The sequence below is a fragment of the Peromyscus californicus genome, unplaced genomic scaffold (assembly GCF_007827085.1).
Source record: "Peromyscus californicus insignis strain IS unplaced genomic scaffold, ASM782708v3 Scaffold_16__1_contigs__length_79575227, whole genome shotgun sequence".
In the NCBI taxonomy this organism is placed as follows: Eukaryota; Metazoa; Chordata; class Mammalia; order Rodentia; family Cricetidae; genus Peromyscus; species Peromyscus californicus.
The window spans coordinates 60,050,882-60,072,405 of NW_026294458.1; the positions used below are offsets into that span (position 1 = coordinate 60,050,882).

The following is a 21,524-nucleotide window of genomic DNA, read 5'->3' on the forward strand; positions in this document are numbered from 1 at the left end:
GACAGAGAAAGAAATCTAAAAGCAGCTTTAAAAAGCTGTATCATTGGCCAGGCAGTGGCGGCACGTGCTTTAAACTCCAGCATTCAGGAGGCAGAGGCAGGCAGATCTCTGTGAGTGAGGCTAGCCTGGCCTACAAATCGAGTTCCAGGACAGCCAGGGCTGTTACAGAGAGAGACCCTGTCTTGAAACCAAAACCAAAACCAAACCAAAACAAGAAAGCTCTGTGTTACTGAAAGAGGTTATGGTGGTTTGAACGACCTCATAGACTCATGTATTTGGATGTTTGCTCCCTAGTCCCTACTTGGTGGGACTGTTTTGGGAAGTATTGGAAAGTATGATCTTGTTGGAGGAGCTGTCCCATTGGGGTTCAAAAGTCCAAGCCAGGCCCAGTCTCTGGCATTCTCTGCCTCCAACTTGTGGATTGGGATAAAAGCGCTTAGGTACTGCTCCAGCACCCTGCCTGCCTGCCACATGCTCCTGGACATAATGGTCTCAGAGCCACCCTCTGAAACTGTAAGCAAGCCCCTAATTAAATGCTGTCTTCGTCAGGGTTACTATTGCTGTGATGAAACACCATGACCAAAGTAACTTGGGGAGGAATGAGTTTATTTCACTCACAGTTCCAGGTAACAGTTCATCATCAAGAGCAGTGAGGGCAGGAACCTGGAGTCGGGAGCTGATGTCGAGGCTGTGGAGGGGTGCCGCTTACTGGCTTGCTCTACACAGCTTGCTCAGCCTGCTTTCTTATAGAATTCAGGACCACCATCCCAGGGATGGCCCCACCCTCAATGGGCTGGGTCCTCTCCGTCACTCCACAGGCTTGCCAACAGCCCGGTCTTCTGGAGGCATTTTCTCAACGGAGGTCTCCTTCTCTCAGATGACTGTAGTTTGTGTGATGTTGACATAAATCTAGCTAGCACAAATACTTTGAGTAAACTGCCTTGATCTTGGTGTCTCTTGACAGCCATCGAATGGTAACCAAGACAGAAATGATCATAATTAAAACAGAAAGAAAATGATAAAAAAAAAAAATTAATGTAATTAGAAGCCAGTCCTGGTGGCAAACTACGACATTTCCAGATACCCTAAAGGTTGAAGCAGGAGGATCAGGATGCAGGTGTCATCCTCACCAAAAAGCCAGAGACTGGGCCTGGTGTGGGCTTTTGAACCCCAGTGATACACCTCTGGATCATTCCATGGGGGTAAGCCAGCGGCCATGCCAGGCCAACGAAAGAAGAAACTTAAGACTTGTGCTCACAGTCCCACACATGAGTGAACATCCTGGAGGACATCCTGTGGTCCTGTAAACTGCGGGATGACTACAGCCCTGTCCTGCAGCTGGAATCCAACATAAAGGAAGACCTTGGCAAGATTGTGAAGCCGAGTCACTCCCAGATTCCTGATTCTTAGGAACTATGTAGAACAATAAAGGCTTGTTGGATTAAGTGGGTGATATTTCCAGTAATTTGTTTCACCCCATAGATAAATAAAACAGTCGTCCAAAAGAGAAATAGAATATGATCCAAAAATAACATATATTGTGACCCAGGAATAATACAGTCAGATGAGATGCTATTAAAAAATAAATACAGATATTTTCTTAGGTGAAAAATGTTAGGCACGGCAAGGTTCATTAACAAGACTACTGAACGTGTTAAGGAAACCAGCCAAATAAAACATACATCGATTTTTAAAAAGGAGGTTTGGTTATAAAAATTGACTCTTCTCAGTTGGAAAGAGGGCCCTAAGTTGCTATGTAAATTGTATTTACTTATTATTTATTTTTGGCTTTGTAAATTTTAACACAGAGAAGGAAACAGCCTTAAGGGCCAGACAATGCATACATAGTAATCATGTAAATAACAAAGTTAAGAATGCTGTAGGAGCACTAAGTCCCTAAATTATTTTCTAGAAGGGTTTTAATTTATTTCAGCTAAGCTGCAAAGATCTCATTAGAAATTAAACAAGAGAAGTTTTATTATTCACTGCTGATAGGAATGTGAACTGGTACAGCCAGTATGGAAACCGGTATGGAGGTGTTTCAAAAACAAAAAAAAAAAAAAAACTTAAACCAGGATGTAGGGAACAACCATATGACCCAGGTATCCCACTCTGGGCATTAAGGGACTCTAAGCCAGTATACTGATACAACTGACATGGTGGATAGGAAATGGATCCAGTCTACTTGTCCATCAAATGACAAATGAATAAAGACATGTAGTACATACAATGCAATTTTATGCAGTCATATATAAAAATGAAATGGTTAGATTTGCAGGACATGAATGTAACTAGAAGTCATAGTAAGTGAAATAAAACAGATTAAGAAAGAGCAATACTGGAGCTGGGGAGATTGCTGCTGAGCTGTACTTTTATGATAGCAGCTGAATAGTCTCACTTTAATTTTGTACTTTCTTTGACTCTATGTACGTTTCCCTTAAGAAACACAGGGCTAGGGTAAGCCTCTGGGGAAAAGGTGCCACAGCGTGATGCTTCCCTGGATCCAGTCATTTGATCCATGGGGAATCCAGACAGTCTTTCCAAATCTTCCTGGGTGAGTAAGAAATATTTCCCATGATCAATCTGATCTAGTTCACTTTTACATATGCGTTTATTGTTTGCCTAACAACAAGTGAGTTGAAACAATTAGAGAGAACGCTGAAAGCACTAACTTTGGTTTTTCTCTAAAATGAAGATTAACAGTGAAGTTCTATGTAAAGAGTTAAAGGGAAAAAACATGCATTACGTCTGCAGTGCCAACACAAAACCAGAGGTCGGGGTCGGCTAGCTACACAATGGCTGCCTGCGTTATTTATTAGCCTCTGCATATACCTTACCTATTTCCCACGAATCCCTTGTAAACCACTCTCTTGTCAGGAGTGTTGTGGACAGATTTATGGAGCTGTGGATTATGATGGGTCTAAAGAGAGTGAAGGAAAATGACATAGCACACAATGACCTGTGCATTAGAGAAGCCACTTCCTGTTGTTCATGCCTCACATATGCCTCCTGAAGCTGTTACTTGGATTTGGTCCAGTCCACTTCCTTTCCAACCTTTGCTGTGATATTCACTTTGGAAAGAGGAGAACGGACAGGACATTTTTGGCAAACCAAACTCTTAGAATGCATTGATATGAAAGAACTGATTAACGAAGGCAAAGCTAGGATGGTTTAAAATTACAGACAATCACATCACTACCGTGTGACGTTTTCCCTTTTGCAAAGAAGAAAAAAAGGAAGCAAAAAGGATAAATGATGGGGTATCCTCATTCTTATTTAGCACCTTGTACCACCCAGCCACACTTCTACTCTCACTGGTCTTTAGATCATTAGTAACATAGAGACTTCATTCATTGCAAATGACATTATGTGTATCAAGCCATTGTCACATCCTCACTGTGGCAAAGCCCCAATATTGTTGTGGTGGTTTGAATGAGAACATTTGAAGGTTCCCCATAGGCTCATACATTTGAATACTTGATTCCCAGTTAGTGGAACTGTTTGGGAAGGATTGGGAGTTGTGACCAGGTTGTATCACTGGTGGCAGTCTTTGAGGTTTAAAATAATCCATGCCGGTTTGGGCATTTACCTCAGTGGTAGAGCGCTTGCCTAGCAAGCGCAAAGCCCTGGGTTCAGTCCTCAGCTCCGGGGAAAGAAAAAAAAAAACATGCCAAGTCCAGGTCTCAGTCTTTCTCTCTCTCTGTCCCTCTCTCTCTCTTTCTCCATCTTGCAGATCTGATGTAAGCTCTTAGCTACTACTCCAATGCCATGTCTGCCTGTGTCCACAATCTTAGTCATAATGGCCATAGACTCACCCTCTGAAACTCTAAGCAAGCCCCCAACTAAATGCTTTCTTCCATAAGTTACCTTGGTCATGGTGTTTCCTCACAGTGACAAAACAGTAACTATCAGACAGTTGTCACAATGAAGATTCTTCTTGTAATTTATCTTATAGTGTCAGTAAAAATCTCAGGAATTAAACAAAGTATAATCGAATTTAACATAAACAAATTTGATGATAAAAGCCTATAAAATTTGATGACCACTTTGCTTAAAGTAGAGATAAAAGAAATTTTAAATTCTTATTTTTGTTTTAAATTATTCAAAGCTTTTTTAAATTAAAAGGCAAAATACAAATGAGGAAAAAAATCACAACTTAAAGTGAAAATTTATTTATCAGTTATGTGTTTGTGTATATATGTGGCGAGTGGGGTGCATTAGAAGGTCAGAGGTCAACTCTGGGTGTCAAAAGTGCTCTCAACTTGTTTTTTGAGGCAGGATCTTTCACTAGGCCTTAGGCTTATAGTTTAGGCTAAGCTGGACAGCAATTCCCCAGATCCTACTTGTCTCCCCCTCCCCAGGGCTGGAATGCTAAGGTCACAGCAGCAGAATTGTCTTTTTCTGTGGGGTCCTGGGATCACGCTCAGCTCAAGCTCAAGCTCACTGGTAAGCACTTATGGGCTGAACAATCTCCCCACTCCAGAGAACTTTTTCTAAATGCTGAATTTGAACTTCTTGACAATTTAACTGTTATTGATTGGCTCCTGAAACAAGCATAATTCTAGCACTTAATGTTCATCTAGCTGCCAACATGAGAAAGTCATCTCATTTCGGTACAGCCAGATGTAAGCCCGCACACCTGTGAGTACCAGCTGTTATTCAAACGTGCGTGGCACTTATTTAACGTGTGTATGCATGTATACACACATGCAGAGAGCACATGATGCCTTCTGTTTTTGCTAGGCTGTTCAAGCCAGTCTCAAACTTTTGGGCTCAAGTGACCCTCGCACATCGCCCTTCCGTTCAGGTGGGACTGCAGGCTTGTGCCGCCGCGCTGGGCTCCACGGGTTCTTGAATGCCGACAGAGTTACTCAGGACTGAGAATGGGAAGACACAGGAAAGTGGAGGGGCCAGTAACTAGAAAAGAAAGCACCTCCTAAGTCAGCAAAGAGCCCAGAACTCACAGGGAAGAAGGAGAGAAACTATTCTCCATGCTCTCTCTCCACTTCCGTTAGCAAATGTTAAAAACAAAAAACAACAAGAAGGGACAGTAAGATGGCTTAGGCAACGGCACAAGCCTCTAAGCCTGAAGAACTAAGTTCCTTCTCTGGGCCCCACATGGTGGAAAGAGAGAAATAACTCTTAGAAGCTGTTCCCTGGCCTCCATAGTAGTGCCATGGCACAGGTGCACGCAAGCACATGTAACACACACACACACATACAAACAAACAAACAAACAAATGAATGAATATTTTTTGGCCAGTAGCTTGATCCTTTAATCTCAGGACTTGGGAAACAGAGGCAGAGGCAAAGGCCAAGATGGGCAGATCTCCGTGAGTTCAAGACCAGCATGTTCTCATAGCAAGTTCCAGGCCGTCCAGGACTACATAGTGAGACCCTGTTTCAGAAACGAAATAATTGCCTTTTAAAAAATTACATTAAAATCATTGAAAGCCAGCACTTTCATCAGTGAAGAATTTCCTGTATTCACGCTGTGTACGGGGAAGGGTTAGATCACCTGGCCTGTCTCCGACATGGGCATCCCTGCCCCACAATCAAGGCCGGGCATTTTCTGCTACTGGCAGCAGCGTGCCCTCAGATCTTCACATTTGGTCACAGTACCTTTTTGTTTTCAGGACATCGATCTTGAGAGCTATTTCCCAAGCTCTGAATGTTAGTCAGCCCCAGGGGGAGGACAGGAGCATTTAAAGTCACAGGCCATTCTGTGCCAGCATACACATTACAAAGACAAAGGTAGCCTGTCTTTTACTGCAGTTTTTTTGTGATGGTTTTTCATCTGTGTGAAGCACAGGGATGGCTTCTTTTTGTGCAGTTCTGTAAACAGCACTAGGAGAATCCATTGAGTAGAGTTCCAATGTTCAGTGTCTATATCCAGAGTAATTGTCCAGACATGGCTATTATTAGCTCAGTTGGCACCAAGCCCTCTAAACTGTGAAGTAAGGTCCAGTCAGATGGCTCAGTGGGTAAAGGCACTTGCCACCAAGTCTACGAGCCCTGCTTGAAACCCAGAACTCATATGGTAGAAGAACTGATTCCATAAATTGTCCTCTGACTTCTACACAAGCCCTGGGGGATACATACACCCACACACATACACAAAATAAATAAAGCAAATGTAAAAAAAAAATGTTTGAAATAAACTTTGAGGTAGATTCGAAAGTGCAGATGTTTCCAGGTGAGCTGGAAGGGTTGACTCTCTTCTGACCCTCCTGCCAACATTTCCTGATTGCTGGGATTATAGCTATGAGTCACCATGCCATTTTATGACGTGCTGGGGACTGAACCCACAGTAGCATTTTAACATCTGAGCTGTATCCCTGGCCCGATACATTCTTTTGATTATTATTTGTAATATTTTTGCAGTCCTGTAAATCAATAGTAAACATGCTACCACTGAACTACAATGCTAGCCACCTTCTGATTGCTATTACTTTGCTTGTTTTTGTTTTTGTTTTTGTTTGAGGCAAGGTTTCTCTGTGTAGATTTGGAGCCTTTCCTGGAACTCACTCTGTAGCCCAGGCTGGCCTCGAACTCACAGAGATCTTCCTGCCTCTGCCTCCCGAGTGCTGGAATTAAAGGAGTGAGCCACCACCACCCAGTATTACTTTGCTTTTTTAACTCTTTAATTCCTGTATGTATGCTGTTATAAAATGTACTAATGAAATAGTTTTTCAAACTGCCAATGAATTTTAGCAAAAGCATGCATCTCTGAACAGGTTCTTAGTTTCCCACCTCCAACCTCAGCACCATTTGCCATGTGAATAACAAGATCTGATTGCTTGTGTTATGGTGTGGATGCAAGTGTTCCCCCCAAAGGTAATGTGTTGATTTCCAGTTGGTGAATCCAGTCATTGAGAACTGATTGAATCATGTGGGGTCTGACCTGATCAATGGATTACTACATTAGTAAATTCAAAATCTCTTGGCATTTTTGGAGGTATTGGAAAGCTTTCAGAGTAGGGTCTCACAGGCAAAAGTGCGTCTCGGGGTATATTTTCTTGAGTTCTATATCTTGTCCTGGGCCTATCTATATCTATGTCTTTCTTTGTTATCATGCTCTCTCTCACCACAGGTCCATAGCAAGGAAGCCAGCAAAAACCCCTGTAACTGTGAACCAACATAAATCTTTAACCCTTTAAATTGCTTTTCAAGACATTTTGTCACAAAGACAGAAAAATTGATAATAAATCTTCCCTATGTCTCAGATTCTCTGGTTTATTAATGAGAACAGGAAAAAATAGCCCATGGTCATTTAAAGCCACACAGAGGAGGGCACACTAAACTAAATACACCAATCAGGTACTTTATCCAGCCAATCCAGAAAGATTTGAAAAACCAACCAATTAATGGTAACCATTCAAATCTGCAGGGTCTGTATTAGAAGCATAAAAATGAAGGCAGGGAAGCTGTTTTCCCCACATTACCTAAACAAAATTGGAGGGGCAAATGTAGCCATGTTAACAATGGTAAAGGAACATCTATGGAGCACTGTGATTTCTATATATCCATGTATCTCTCCACCAGCTCCTGGTGTCTTAGAAGCACGTAGACTGCACGTCATATTGGCATCACCAAATCCATAGACATCAACTATTATCTGCCCCTCTACTCCTCTTGTACTAGATAATCAACTCTGAAATTGAAGTTAACAATCACAGCAGTGTTTTTCAAAGTAGTAAACAGGAAGTAATTCCAATCATTATCCACAAACCAGTATAGTATTGTTTTTGATGTTCCTCATGGTCTTCTAGCTGAGGGCCACAATTATCACAACCTGGCCAATCACAGACATCCCCTGTCATCACTGCAGTGACCACCTCCCCCTCTGGGAATACTGAGGTCTCAGTAATCAATGGTATCTCGTAAAGGTTAATTCTGTCGTCAACTTGATTGGATCGAAAATACCCAGAGGATTAGCAAAGCACACCCCTGAGTATGTTTGGGATAATGGCTCTGACTGGGTGATTCGATTAATCCTCTGATGATTCTGAGTATGAAGGGATTACTGGGAAGTGTAACCAACCGTCTTATTAAATAAGAAACACAGAACCAATGCAAAGAAGAAAGCCAAGAGATCAGAGCTAAGAGCCTTACCCGCCTGCTGCAGCTAGCCTCTTAAGCCAAGAGACCTCTCCGAAAAAGAGAGCTACTTTCTGTCTGTTTGTCTTTATATAGACTTTCTCTGTTCTGCCTTCTCATTGGTTGTAAACCCAACCACGTGACTGCCTCATCACTGCCTGTCTGTACAGACCTCCAGACACACATTGGAGCGTGTGTCTCCAATGCTGGCTGTATCCTTGAACACACAGGGATCTACCTAGCTCTGCCTACCAAGTGCTGGGATTAAAGGCGTGTGCCATGAACACCCAGCTCTGCTATGGCTTGCTATTAGCTCTGACCCCCGGGCAACTTTATTTATTAACATACAATTAAAATCACATTTCAGTACAAATAAAATACCACCATAGTAAAAGGTAGGAAGTGTGGCTTTGGTGGAGGGAGGAGGTCACAGAGACCATGACCTTATGACTCTATCTCCTTTTCACCAAGAAGTAAAGAACAACACATTCTACCACACACCCCTACCACTATGACGTTCCACTCAAGTGCACAGCACCAGGCCATGGAGTGAACCCTCTGAATCCAAGCTCCGAAATAAATCCTTGAACCCCATGGATTCATGATCCCAAATGAATTCCCTGCCAGGTCTTTGGTCACAGTGAAAAGAACGCTAACTCAAATAAACCTCTTATGATCCATCACTATTAAAAGGACCACTTGTCACCCTGGTAACCAAGAGCTCTTGGATAACTCTCTGAATTCCTCCTTTCTTTCCAATATCTAGGTATGCCAGGAATCCTGGGGCCCTCCTGTCTGCACTGCAGCCTAGATGCTTTGTTTTTTTTTTGGGGGGGGGGCGGTGTTTTTCATAATTTTGTTCTCATCCTGGAAGCTGAGGACTGGACCCAGGAACTTCTGCTTGCTAGGCAAGCACTCTACTGCTGAGCTAACTGCCCAGCCCCTGCACTGCAGTCGAAAGCTTGCCCCTTTCTCCTCCTTGCTCTCAGCTTACTCTGCTCCCTCTCCTTTCTCCCTCACGAGCATTTCCCCCAAGAAAGCACTTTGCTTATGTTTTGAGTTAATAGCAAGTTCTCTTTTCTATTTTTTTATTTTACTTTTTAATAAAATATATTTTAACTGGCACATAAAGACATAAAATTGTACATGGTCATGGGGTGGCATGTAATCTTTTCATAGATGTATGCTGTGTATAACATTTCTATCCATATCTGTGTCAACAAACTAATGATTTACTTGCAGTGAAAACTTTCTAAATACTTTCTTCTGGCTTCTGGAAAAGTACAGTACGTTATTGTTCTCTACAGTCACTTTATCCTGCAACAAGAAACCAGACCTTTGCCCTTTCTCACTGCAACTTAACAGTGACCCACTGATCAATACTGCTGGCTGGCTCTCTCTCTCTCTCTCCCTCCCTCCCTCCCTCCCTGGCCTCTGCTAACAATCCACTTGCTCTCAGCGTCTATGAGATTAATTTTTCCAGATGCCATTTATGAGCGAGATCATAATGTTTTTGTCTTGCTATGCTTGCCTTATTTCACTTAACATAATTAATGATCTCTAGATACATCCCCATTGCCACAAATGATGGCATTTCATTCATTTTCATAGTGGAATAAGTTGTTATGTATATGTCCCATATCATTTGTCAGTTGATGAATACTTAGATTCTGTTTCCATGACATCAACTCCTTGAAGGACCTGAACTACCACATGGGCACACTATCACCTGTCATTCCTGTGTGCACATCTCTCTTCAAATGACTAAGGGCTAGCAGAGATCAAATTTGCCACTCATACACACTACTTATATTCTAAACCAAAGGCTAAAACACCTTGGACATCAGGCCAGCTTTAAGGAAATGGTGTTAAGACTTGGAGGAAATTGGGCTTGTTAAAAGCAGTTGAAGAGGATCCACAAACACTGCCAGTTTACCAAAAACCGGTATATGGAAAATTTTCCTAATTATTCTTGTTTTTTTTCTTTGCCATAGTTTATTTTCTTATTTAAACAAATCAAAAAGTAGGAATAATACCTATCATTTTCTAGTTCAATGTTCTGAAATACTCATATACCCCATGTCCAAAATTCTAACTTTGGCTCACAAATCACAGTTTGTATTTCCTGTTTTCCCATATGTATCATATGAGAACCATACAGATCACACACTTTACCATCAAAATTCTTCTCTGGTACAGCAAGTCTGCTTAGAAAACAAAACCAGCATTCTTGCATCTTTAAGCCTTGTTTTATGGTATCTGCCCTGTCTCAAACTTGTTGAAGAAAAGAGTCTAGCTAGTAGTGAAGACTGACTGCTGCCTAGCTGGCCTGCCTGTGTATCTTTCAATTGAAAACTCTGTAAGTAGATCACTGGGTTCTCTACGTCACAATCCAGACACAAAAGATATGCAGTGGATACATCCACCAGCACAAAGGAAGAGCATCTGCCTGTCATGTCCGGTACAGGCTGTGCTAACCCAGAAATCTGGTAAACCTCACTCCAGGGGCAGGAATGGTGAACTGCGTTTACTCATTTTATGTTCCATTTGTCGGCAGCAGTAAGTTTGCTGCCTTAATTTTAAATGCCCTTTTTTGTCCTGTCCCAGTTAAGATGTTTGTGTGAAAAAATGTGCAGTTGGGTTCCGGAGGGTGCTGGGGGTCAGTTCCCCTGTGGTTTTTCCTGTTTGGAAAACAGTGTCCGGCTTGCCTATGGATACAGAGTAACCATTCCTTGACTCCTGATGTTAGAGGGGTATATAAACCCATGTTGGTACGAATAAAGAGAGCTGCATCCCTGACGAACTGAAACTAGGTGTCTAGAGTGCTGTTTAACCTCGGCGTCCCTCGCCAGATTTCGTGCTCCAGCTGCGCCGACCGCAGCACCATTTTTCAATGTTTCGGTAACATAGTAGCAATTGTGGATACTGTTTCAAACCCTCTTCTTGCAGTCATCCATACAACCGTGTGAGAAACTGATAGCAGAAAGGAGGAAGTCTAGATGTCTGACAAGAATTAGGGGGAAAAAAACTGTCATATCATTTTATATCTACTGAAGTTGGAGTCATAGGATCCTATTACCTACTTAAGAAACTAAATATAAAGTGAAATAGATTATCATGCTGTTCTTGCAGGATTATTAAGTGGTTTTATCAAATTGAAGTTTTTACTTCACCTAATTTAAGAAAGATAATCTTGCCTCTAGGACTCTCCCCCCCCCCCCCCCCCCCCCGCCCCGCCACTCCCCATTTTTACAATGGTGTCTTGGTTACACTGTTTAGTGGACAGAGAACTGGAAAATCACCTTTGTCCTCAGATGAGGGGCCTAAGTTTGGGGATGCCTCCGCTAGAAGACCTTCCCAAAGAATGACGCAGAGACCAGAGAAAAGGAATCAAGAGCTTTTAACAAACTGGAAGTGAAGTATCACCCAGCTGGGAGAGCAGAGGAGCAGGAACCTCAAGCGTTTGCTAAGGCTCTTATTGAGGAGGTGGTGAGAACTAGTCTCTGCCCAGGATATGAACCTCAGCCTTGAAAACCATGCTCCAACCACCTTGGACCAGCCCACTAAGAAGTGACTAACCACATCCCGTTGCAGATTTTTAATGGCAGCCATTTTAAAAACTCAGGGTTGGTGCCTGAGATTGGAAACAGTTACTGCATTTATCGCCATGAGTTTTCTGGGTGTTTGGTTTTTTTGGTCAGGTTAGGTCAGGAAGGAGTAACTAATTACACTTGCTGTGATCAGTTTACTCATTAGCTTTGTGGTCACTTTGGAAACCCCAAGCTGTTCCTTGCTTGACTTTCCCCAAGCAACGAAAAGCAGTGTGAGGAGTACTTGCTATGATTCTGTGAAAACACACCTTCTTTCCCGATTCCTAACTCCTTCAAGACCTTAAGAACACTGTCTGCCACCCTCGGCTTTCTCTCCTTCCTGCCTCGGAGTCTTATAAAGATCACTGTCCTTCCCTCCATCAAGACCATGGTGGCTCCATATAACAATAAGATGCTGCCATTCACATCTCATGATACTTTCTCCTGGAAGCCTGACCATGACTGATAACTTCCTAGCTGGCCCCAAGCACCCTGTACTCATCTGGCAACACACGGAGACGAGGCAAAATTTATACATTCCCAAAGGTAGTAACTCTTTGGTATTTAACATACAAGTCCCAGTAAATTGAATGCAAATCAAGCATATATATACTTAAGTATTTTTTGTAATGAGAAAATACACAACTTTAACCAGATTCTTCAAGCGACTGATAACCACCAAAACAAAACAAAAGTCCCTAAAGAATCACCACAGCAGGAGCAATAGACACCTGGTTCCTATCCACTCACTGTTTATTATTCTTTTTTTCCCACTGGTAAGAATTGCTGGCTGGCTGCTTAAGGGCCTTCTCCAACTGCAGGAGTGTTGGTCTCCTCAGGGGCAGGTGAGAACAGCCTTCAGTCAGTGACAGAAAGGCATTAGCATACTAATATCCCAACTCTTCAGTCCTGAGATCAGACAACTCCAAGCCGATTCTACAGTATTCTGGTGTCTCCTAGTGGGACCAACCCACAGTCAACCTGCTTACTAACATGTCATCTACTGAGTAATTTTCCATGGCAATTCCACTCCCCCTTTTCCCTCCTTGTATTTCCTGAGATCACCTTCTGACTTACCTGTCTGGACCCGAGGGTCAGTTTCTGGGAGAACTCAGCTGAAGTCAGATCACTATTCCATTGGTTCTATTATAGATAATCCATTCTTGTTATTAGTTGGCTCATCTATACTCAAACCACCCAATATTTAAATCAGAACATCTGCCAAATGGGCCCAGTTATATATCTGTCTTTGGATAGGTACATCTTTGTGTTTCATTGATGCCTTCTTGGAGGGTAAAGCAGACCCTACTTTGTATTCCAACTCTCCACCATCCGTAGAACATTAGAGGTGGTGGTAGCTTATAGAGAATCACATTACTCATCCTGATAATTTAATTGCCTTTTGTGCTCAGCACAGTTACATAGAGATGCTCAGCGGCCTGTGCATTGGAGAAAAAAATGAATGAATGATGAAAACTAAGCTAACCTGTAATCTACTATAAACGTAATCTGCCATAGGAGATTAAATCTTTAACTGCTCTCGTTTTATTGAAGACCCTGACCTACTTTGGATAGCTTGTTTTTGTTGCCTGGTTGGTTTTGTTTGGACAGTCTTCCTTCTTTCTCACCTCCATGATCTCATTTTTCTTAAGATATTAACAGGAGCATTGGTTACTGTTAAAGGGGCCAGGCTCTGGAAACTGGATGCATGTTATTTGACAGATGGTTTTTGCAGTTCTGTGGGCAAAACCTAATTACCCATTTTGAGTTATCATCTGAGTTTCTATTAGGGTTGCCAATATTTGTCAATTTGACTTTCATCCTGACCATTAAGCCATTTTACTGCATGATAGAGCATCTATACAAGAAGAGTGTCTGGACCATCAGCTATGTGTTGAGAGCAATGTGGAATATGCCAGTACTATTCGCCTAAGGTCCATTTCTGCTCTTAATCAAGCAAATAAAAAACATGTAATATTATACTAAGTAGTTTTTTTTTTTAAAGAGGTGGCCTAACACATCTACAGGACACACCCTGGAAAATGGTTATCATGGTAAGAGTTCAAAATATGCCTGGAATGCATTGCCAAATACCCAAGTCAGAATGTTTAATTTCTACTTGAATAAACACAAAAATGCTATAAACTACAACCTCCTAAATATCTTGTTTATACAATTAAATATGTTAAATGTTCATTCTCATTTTTTAAGAGTTTCTACTTTAAAGTTGTCCTTGTTGTTAAGTTACTATTCCCACACCCATCATCCAATACCTCCAGTCAAATTTGAAGTTTGATTCACTGACCCAACAGAATAGTATTAATCTCTCTTCAGTGACAGTCTATACATTGCTTCCCCATTTCTAGGGTGCTGTGGATTATGCTCATTGTTAATAAAAAATAGATGGGTCTAGAGCAGGGCAAGAAGAGATTGGGTGAGACAGTATGACACAGAGAGAATGATGGGTGGGAAAAGGGTGGAGTCAGGAGAGTGGGGGGAGATGCTGGCCAGCTGCTGGGCAAGCAGGATGTGTAGAAAATGAGGTAACCAGCCATGAGTCACGAGGCAAAGCATAACTAGAAGTATGGGTTAATTTAAATGCAAGAGTTAGCTACTAACAAGCCTGAGCTATTGGCTGAGCATTTATAATTCATATTCAGCCTCTTAGTCAGTTCTTTGGGACCTGGCGGTCAGGACAGGAAATTGTTGTAGAATATTATTTGAAGGGGTGTTACTTTTGTTTATGTTGCATTTGTTTAACTCTATGAAGCTGTGATAAACACCTAATGGTCTAATAAAAAGCTGAATGACCAATAGTGAGGCAGGAAAGAGACATAGGTGGGACTGGCAGACAGAGAGGATAAATAGAAGGAGAAATCTGGGAGGAGGGAAGGGAAGAGGAGTCACCAAAAAGCAAACACTAGGAAATGTCCATTTACACTAGGAAAACAGAGAAAGTAGAAACCACAAAGAACAAAAGCAACCAGTTTGTTTTTCTAAGCAATAATATTAACACAAAGGCGAGGCCATGCTGGACAGTCACTAAAATGTCTTGCACCGATAAGAGATGTCTACGTCTTTCTAATACTTTTTTTTCCATGGGAGTTTCTCTGAGTTGCTAAGGTTTGCCTTGAACCTCTGAACACAACCATCCTCCTGCTTCAGTGTCCTGAATAGTAGTGGCCATATATATGCACCAGTACCCCTGGCTTTGAGGGCTTCAAAATAAGCAATGCAAGATCAATTCTACAGAAGGACTTTGCCAGAAGTTTATATGGTACCTAGTTCTTCAGAAATTGTTTTTTGAATTATTATTATTATTACCAACCCTAAATTAAACAAGCATTCTTATGGATGGCCGTGGTAGTCAGAGAATCTAATGTCTTAAGAAGAGATTTCTTTCTGAGTAACCCCAGTGCTCTCTCTGGGTTTCTCTCCACTTCACCTCCTCTCTCCTCTTTATGGCTGATTAGCATAATGCACTGCTGACATCGTCCCAAACTCACTACTAAGGTCTCCAGAACTGCCTGGGTTGTGTGGTTCCTTGTTGCTAGAGTTTTCCTGCCTGGCCCACAGTCAGGACAAATCTCTCTCACCTGCCAGTCCCACAGCCACTCAGACCCGACCAAGTAAACACAGAGACTTATATTGGTTACAAACTGTATGGCCGTGGCAGGCTTCTTGCTAACTGTTCTTATAGCTTAAATTAATCCATTTCCATTAATCTATACCTTGCCACATGGCTCATGGCTTACCGGCATCTTTACATGTTGTTTTTTATCATGGCGGCTGGCAGTGTCTCTCTCTCTCAGCCTTTCACTTTTTAGCTCTATTCTCTTCCTTGTCCCGCCTATACTTCCTGCCTGGCCACGGGCCAATCAGTAATTTATTTATTGACCAATCAGCAACACATTTGACATACAGACCATCCCACAGCAGTTCCTATGCTTTCCCATCCTGCTCATTCATCAGTCTTACCAATCACTTTTTTATTTCTCATCATGGTCCCTTCACTCCAACCTTCCACCCTATCACCAACAGCATCTGTCCATGCTCCATCGCTTTCCTACATGAAATACTTGTCCATCTTCCCTACGCCCTTTGGGCTGAAAATGCAATAAGCCAGTTCTTTCTGAAACCACAAACAGTGCTAGTTTCACAGGACAGGGTATGCTCTGTTGTTACTAAGAAGAGAAGAAAGCAGCCTGTTTGCTACCAGCTCTGTGTTGGAGCAAGAAAAGATGCTTTATTGGAGTTGGCCTAGTTTATGCAAGTTCCCAGAGAAAAGAAACAGTCTGATAAATGGCATTTTATTATATTCTATCAGGAAAAATATAGGCTAAATGGTGTTTGTGGGCCTCCAGGGGAAGGTGACCACATTTGCTGCATGGTTGCCATGGGATATGTTGAGATTTACCACCTTTACCACCAACACGAAATACAATGTAATTCCTCAAAGGCGTGCAATCTAGGTTCCCAAGCCTGATCTCCAGCCAGTCTGGCTCTTCTGGTATCTGCACTTGGATGTCCCCCAGGCACTGAAAACCTAACATTTGCACTCCACTAAACCGGCTCTTCTTGCCCCTCCCTCTTCAGCTAACAACATCTTTATCCACAAGTTGCCCAAACCTAGAAACCTGAGACAGCTCCCATTGTTTCCTGTCTCCCCCCACCCCCCCACCCCTGCCACACACACACACACCCCGTTGTCTTCATTCAGCGGGGCTCAAATTTTTCTAGTGCCTCCTCCAAAATACCTCCCCAAACTCCATTCTCTGCCACAATGACACCAGCTTTTACTGGGACCTTGGCAATAATTTCTTCATTGAACTCTGTTCTTTGGCTCCTTCCCTCTCTCTCCAGTTACCACCCTGGCACTCTCTGGGATGCTCTTTCCAAAACGCGGAGAGAGTTACGATAGGCGCCCCTGTTCTAAAGGAAAGAAGAAGCAGTGCGCATTGGATGGGCCTTTGTACTAAACCAAAAAAGACTGACTTAAGAAGCAAAGGGATTCTTGCCCTCTGTCACACTTGGGGACACCTGAGGCTTCGCTGACAGCAACTCTGCAAGTTTCTTCAGTAAGCCCAGAGAGCTCGAGTCCATCTCTTAGGTGCCCCAGAAAAATCTACCATGAGTCCCTTCTCCCCAGGGGCTGAGTGACTACCGACAGACCGTGGATTCAACTGGGTTTCCAAGCTCCTCTGTTTATTACTTTCCTAATTTGTCTCGTTTTATTTTACTAGATTTTAAATTGTTTAAAATACATTGTTAAAGCATATAATGTTACATGTTTTTCTATCCAATGTTATAATGTTGTCCTATTCAAATAGATCAGAATAATAAATTAGAATAATTGCATTTCGATTATAGTTTTAAGTTGGAGTTTCAAGGTGTAGACTCAAATTTCCAAAGACGACTTTGCTAAAAATCAAAACGGATTCTCTTAATATTCTGTTTTGAGCCCATATTTAGAGCCAAGCACTAAACAGACACTGAGGCTATAGCAGTAAGAGAAATCAGACATATTCCCTAGACTCATGGATCCTACAGTTGAGGGAGATAGATATTAACGGATACTAAACAAACAATTAAATATTGGTATATCCAGGTGTGAACTGCAGCTGTGGTGATGTGCCCTACCGGAAGCTCCTCAAACACTTCGCGCGATGCTAATTCATCCCACTGAACCCTGGATTCTTTAGCACTATCTGTACTTCATTAGCTATGCTCTAAAACTCGCATGGTGGAATCCGAATTAACCAGGACACTTGTCTTTGTCCCTTTAGGAGGAAACAATGGATCCACAGTGTGACAGGTGATGACATCACCAGCACCCAGAAGGTTAAGTACCCACAGTGGCCGTGGTTGTAATGGTCGACAGAGCTTGGAGAGGGAGGGAGCACCGCACTTGTAAGAATTATTACCTCTATCATAAACGCAGCTGAAACCACTGGAGACCTTTGAAGAGAGGGGAGGTGTGCTTTTGGCTGCCGCATAACCAAAGACATAGAACTTCTCTGACTCCTGACGTGCCTAGCCAGTACTTAGCACCACCTCCATTTTTGTCCAGATAATGTAAAGGACAATGAGTCATAATTGTTGAGTTCTTTTAACTCCTTGGATGAAAGATGCTTTACTGTCTATAAACGGGAAGCATTGTTATTATCTATCAGACAGATGGCTGTCTACAGCCAAAAAGAAACCAGTAAAATGTAGATGAGGATGTGTATACTACAATAATGGTTAACTTTATAGGCAGGTATAAATTAAATATGTTTAATGCTGAATAAGCAAACCATCTTTGATCTAGTATGCTCAAAGCGCCAGGTAAACATGAAATCATCTAGTCTCAAAAATGCCCTAGGAGTGTACACGTCACACACTGGCCACTGCACTGCAATTCTTTGTCTTCTTTATAAAGCTGACTATCCAATTCCTTTTCTCCTAGACAAGAAAATGGAAATGCTCATGTGGGCTGAGTAAGTAGCCAGAGACAGAGAGCTTGGCTATCATGAATGTGATCATTACCAGCACATGCCATTGTTAGTCATCCTGACGATGTCAGGTAAAATCTTGAGGAGTTTTAAATTGCATTTAAAAGGCTAAAGATGTCTAATATTTTTTCAACTATTTATTCACCATTTTTTAATTGAAAAAATGTTTTTCATACAATATATTTTGATCATGTTTTCCCCTCCCTTCATTTCCTCCCAGATCCCCTCCACCTCCTGTCTCAGTTAGGGTTACTATTGCTGTGACAGAACACCATGACCAAAGGAATTTGGGGAGGAAAGGGTTTATTCAGCTTACACTTCCACATCACAAATCATTATCAAAGGAAGTCAGTCCTGGAACTCAAGCAGAGCAGGAACCTAGAGGCAGGAGCTGACGCAGAGGTCATGGAGAAGTGCTGCTTACTGGCATGCTCCTCGTGGCTTGCTCAGCCTGCTTACTTATAGATCCCAGAACCCATGGACAGCACCACCCACAATAGGATGGGACTTCCCCAATAAATCACTAATTAAGAAAACATCCTACAGTCTTGCCTACAGCCCAATCTTATAGAGGCATTTTCTCAGTTGAGGCTTCCTCCTTTCTGATGACTCCAGCTTGTGTCAAGGCAACATAAAACTAACTAATATATATATACACCTCCCTACCTATCTAACTTTATATTCTCTTTCTCCCTTTCAAAGCAAACAAACACATATAAAAATAAACAAAACACATACACAGACATAAACAAAAAACCTCTGAAGAAAACCCCACAAAAATTAAAATCAAAACAAAAAAGCCCCAATAAGACACACACACACAAAAAGCCAAAACAAAGCAAAATGAAATAACTCCACAAAAATATCATTAAGATTGTTTTATGCTGGCCATTTGTATTCCTCAAGGAGTGTCTGAGGTATATGTACAATGGTTGACTGGTGTGTGTGTGTGTGTGTGTGTGTGTGTGTGTGCGCGCGCACGCGCATGTGTGCGCGTGCATGCATGCATGTCTGTGTGTTGCTTAATTTTTGAGCTTTCTATAGATTCTAGCTGTCAATTCCCTATTAGTTAGTCTTTGTTATCAACTTAATGGAATTTAGATTTACCATGGAATCACACTTCAGGGCATATCTATGATAGTGTTTCCACCAAAATTTGACTGAGCAGGAAAGGAAGACCCACCTTGAACGTGGACAGCATCGCACTGTGGGCTTGAGTCCCAGAGCAGATAAAAGGAGAGCGTGAGCTGAGTACCAGCCGTCATCTCTCTCTGACTCTTGACTGTCAATACAATGTGACCAGCTGCCTCGTGCTCCCTGCCTCTCCCTGTGGTGGTGAACTGTGTCACTTCTTAAAGAGGGAGCTGAAATACACCTTTGGGGGTCTGGGGAGGAAACCATGTGGCCCCACCCTTAGATGAGAAAAGGTAGATGAAGAAAAGGTAGCCCCTTTTCTTCAGTGCTATGGGATGGTCTGTATGTCAAATGTGTTGCTGATTGGTCAATGAATAAATCACTGATTGGTCAGTGGCCAGGCAGGAAGTATAGGCGGGACTAACAGAGAGGAGAATTGAGAGAACAGGAAGCTGGGTGAGGGAGACACTGCCAGCCGCCATCAGGACAAGGAAGATGTAAAGTACCGACCGGTAAGCCACAAGCCACGTGGCAAGGTATAGATTAATAGAAATGGATTAATTTAAGCTGTAAGAACAGTTAGCAAGAAGCCTGCCATGGCCATACAGTTTGTAACCAATATAAGTCTCTGTGTTTACTTGGTTGGGTCTGAGCAGCTGTGGGACTGTCAGGTGAGAGAGATTTGTCCTGACTGTGGGCCAGGCAGGAAAACTCTAGCTACACTTCAGGGTGGATGACTCTGCTCCAGTGTTTGTCTCACAGCATGTTTTATGGGCAGCACTAGTTGACCGAATAGGTTAAAAACAAAAGGCTATGAAGGTGGGAGAGGATGTGTTTAAAAAGAAGGAGAATGATGGACAGCGGGGCTGAAGTAGGGAAGAGGTGGCATTGTCTGTTTAGTAGGTACAGAATTTCCGTTTACCAAGTGTTCATACTCACGGCACTGAATTGTATACTTGCGATAGTAAAATCTGGGTTGTGCATATTTACCGTCATTGAATGATATAGGAAAAAAAAACACACTTAAACCCTTTAGGTAATACTAAGTTCCCCAAATGAGTTAAAAATACTAAAAAAGCATAAAATACATGAAAAAAAAGCAAGAATCATCTGCACAAACACATACACAAAAGTAAGGTGCACAAAGGCATTGATTTGGTCATGCAATTATTTCAGATAATGTGTGAATGCATTATACGTGTGTGTGTGGGTGTTTGCTGTTTATAGACATATTTTTACTATTTTAAATATATCTTTCTTTTTTATGTTTAAAGTGACAGAAGACATAATTGGTAACATGCAAGTAGAAAGTAAGAAGCAACCTATGTAAATGTGAAACAAGAATTCAATAGCTACATCTATAAAGAAAAATATAACTTAAATGAAAACCCATGCTACAATTTTGATATGGGCTAGTTGTCCCTCCCCAAAGTTCATGGGACTACACAGGGAAAATGTACTATACATTTAGTTAATAGGATAAAATTCGAGGCCCTGTAGGAAAAGCAGCATTCAGTAAGAATTTGATTGCTGAAGTTTTCCCAGCAGTCAGCCATAACACACACTTTTAGACCAATTTAAACCATGTTGACTTTAAAGAGATCTTTAGTGCAGGAGTTTGCGAAGGACATAATCCCTAACAAAGGAAACTGATCTCGATATTACAGAATCTGATCTTAGAAGTGATTTGAGATGCAAGAAGAAATAGTAAACAGAGACACATTGACAAACCTAACACACAGCCATGTATCCTTTATAAGGTGAACAGAAACAAAGTTGATTACATTACAAAATTAAATAACCTAAGGTTGTTATTATTATTATTATTATTATTATTATTAGGCAGAATTATAAAGATGTTCGTGTTATTTTGAGTTTGTACAAATTCTTGGGAATATTTCCTTTGAGTTGATGGCAGACTTGTGAAAGAAGGTAGAGGATAGAATATATGCATTTATCTCTACTCCTAAAAACATTAAAATTACAGCCAATGGGACTGAATTATAGATCAGGTATAGAGCACCTTTAGCATGCAGGATTCTATCCTCAGCAGGGTGGGTGAGAGAAAGGAGGGTCTGTGGGTTGAGGGACATCAAGCCAAGTGTTAGGATGGATGGTGTACTGAATAAAAGGGGGATTCAATAAAAATTCATATACAGGTACAAAATATGATCTACCCAGTCTATTTCTCACCATTATTTCCAGA

The 21,524-nt window shown here is 41.8% G+C and overlaps 1 protein-coding gene across 6 annotated transcripts in view; it reads right to left on the bottom strand.

Annotated features, from left to right (window-relative positions):
• LOC128112186 (transcription factor BTF3-like) overlaps positions 1–21,524 on the bottom strand; it is a 50,704-nt gene that overhangs the window by 15,796 nt on the left and 13,384 nt on the right. The gene's annotated exons all lie outside the window — the stretch shown is intronic.